The 2,496-nt window shown below is 42.2% G+C and overlaps 1 long non-coding RNA gene across 1 annotated transcript; it reads right to left on the bottom strand.

The window, feature by feature from the left end:
* Window positions 1-965: 965 nt before the first annotated feature.
* On the bottom strand, window positions 966-2,139 carry LOC120928439. The gene is made up of 4 exons (XR_005747188.1): window positions 1,579-2,139; window positions 1,414-1,460; window positions 1,093-1,280; window positions 966-1,005 (listed from the first exon to the last, which is right to left on the bottom strand). It is a non-coding gene; the product is annotated as an uncharacterized LOC120928439 (long non-coding RNA).
* Window positions 2,140-2,496: the final 357 nt, after the last annotated feature.

The raw sequence follows: 2,496 nt of genomic DNA, 5'->3' as shown, positions 1-2,496 counted from the left end.
CATGTTATATTTGTTTTGTTATTTTTGTAATAAATATTTAATTTGAAACAATGTACAAAAGAAAGAAAAGAAAATATGTTGCAGCATTGAGTGCCTTGAATCTTTACTACACACAAGCTCTGGTGGCAAAAACACATCCAGTTTTCATGCTTAAATGCCCAATTATAGCCTGGAGTGTGCCACTTCCTCAGCAAGGGTGGGGGGATCTTTTTTAAATGAACAAAGGGATGTAGATCAACTCAGCAGACCACTTTTATGCTAAACTAATACAATGTGAACATAATACTTTAGTGAGTGCTCATGTACAGTACAGTGAGATAGCCCCATGTAAAACAACCCATTCAGTTGGAAAAATAAATGAAAGTCAAATCATTTGTTTAGAGATAAAAAAACATTATTAGCCGGATTCAGGTAGAGCGGCGTATGTTTAAGCCGGCGTAACGCATCCCATTTGCACTACGCCGACGTAACATAATGAGGCAAGTACAGTATTCACAAAGCACTTGCTCTGTAAGTTACGTCGGCGTAGCGCAAATGGGCCGGCGTAACCCCGCCTAATTCAAAGTAGGCATGTAGTGGGCGGGCTACATTTAAATTAACCGTGACCCCATGTAAATGAGGGCCGTTCGTACAGCGCATGCGCGCGCATGCTCAGAATCACTTTGCAAATACTCCCTACGTAACGACGTCGGCTCAATGCTTTCGACATAAAAAAAAAAAATAAAAAAAAATGGAGGATCCCCCAGGGTGGGGCTTTTTAGGCAACAGTAGTACAAGTAGTCATGGTAGATACAAAATATATAATAGTTTAATAATAACAGGACGGTATCAAACAACGTTCAGTAAACGTATATAGTACAAAGGTTTAAAAACAACACATTAATGGGGTGTATTGGAAAAAAGGTGAAGAGTCCACAATATAAATACTGGGCCCAACGCGTTTCGGGTTTCCTTCTTCAGGGACCGAAGTATGTGTGGAGTCAGAAAGTGTAACAGACAACTTTTCTAGAAAACAAATAAATGACAATGTGTTGAAAATAATAACATACAGATGAAAAACATTAAACTGGTACAGATAAGAAAAAATCATACCACCCGAGAAGTTTCAACGGCTCAGCACACCCCTTAAAAGGACATCGCAATCGGGACGCATGGCAAGCCTCAGATGGTAAGGAGAGGAGTGAGGACTGGCATCTAATATCAATCACAGCGTAGCAAGACCTTTGGCCCGAAGTGTCACAGCGTAAAAGTTTATTGATTGTATATATATATATTTTTACCTGTCCAAAATATAAATAAGAGGACAGGATAATATCAACGGTGCCGCAGGCAACAAAAACGAAAAAGAACGCAAAAAAGGATCGCAAAAAAGAAAGCTGAACCAAGATTTTATATATGAGGCTAGAGACATACCTGTAATGACAAAAAGTGGCCAGAGAGGTCAGTAGAGGGATCGGAAGCTAAAAAATAAATGAAAGAAATAAATCCCAGTTTAGAGATGTACAGAGTATAGGAAATGGCATGTAAAGCAATAGTATGGGGGTCAGGGTGGGAAACATGAAGGGACAAAGTACTTACATGGGAAGAAAACACAAGCAGTGTAGAGTGTGTACAGCTGCTGCAGTCATCCAGCAATGTCTGACATTGTGGGGCTGCTTGGCTTTTAAATAGGAGAGGGGGAGGAGTAAGGTGGGAGGGGTCTGTAAAGGAGCCTGCGTTGCTATGGGTCAGTGTGGAAAAGGGGGCGTTGCCTCCAAGTGGGGAGAGGGGAGGGACAGGTAAGCCCTGCTCTCATCATGTGGGAGCCCGCACTAATGACGTGCAGGGAGAAAAAAAAAAAAAAAAACATGGCAAGTGACCAGGAAGATCACCTGACACGGGGGTGGAGAATATGCAGAATAGTTGGTTGCATGTTGGAGAATAAGAAACGTATAATAAAGGGGGCATGACCATTACTAGTACAGGAGGAGAAGGGTATAAAAAGGGTCAGCTAGGGAAAAAGTAGTAAGAAGGATTGGAAATGCAAGATGCAAATAAATGTTTTTGTTATAGAGTGATTTGTAAGCACGGTTGCTGCTCAATGCAAGCAGGGGTTTGTATATACAGTATCTTTATGTACAGGTATGCTCAGCCATAAAATTAAAGGGACAGCAATCTAAGAAGATGTTGTATTAGAAGGATATTATAATTATGCAAGAATGGGGACACGTGGGCCAAAAGGTCCAGGGGCAAAAAGGAAAAAACAGGGGCACGAAAAATGTCCACTGTGTGATCCCTGCCCCTGTTATAGGCGCAGGTATAGACCCATGGTCAAAGACACCAAAAGGTGCATGGGGACCAGGTCAAAAAAGCCGTCTCCCATGGAAGGAGGACAGACGGCTTACGTGCGCCCAGCTAAGGAGTGACAATAAGGGAGATGCCAGTCAAGCCAAAATGCGCTTCGAACGCGAATCCCCAGGGGGTGTACTGAGGGATGAATGGGCATGGTGATAAATA

Source organism: Rana temporaria, chromosome 1 (genome assembly GCF_905171775.1).
Source record: "Rana temporaria chromosome 1, aRanTem1.1, whole genome shotgun sequence".
Classification (NCBI taxonomy): Eukaryota; Metazoa; Chordata; class Amphibia; order Anura; family Ranidae; genus Rana; species Rana temporaria.
This window is presented reverse-complemented; position numbering and strand designations above follow the sequence as displayed.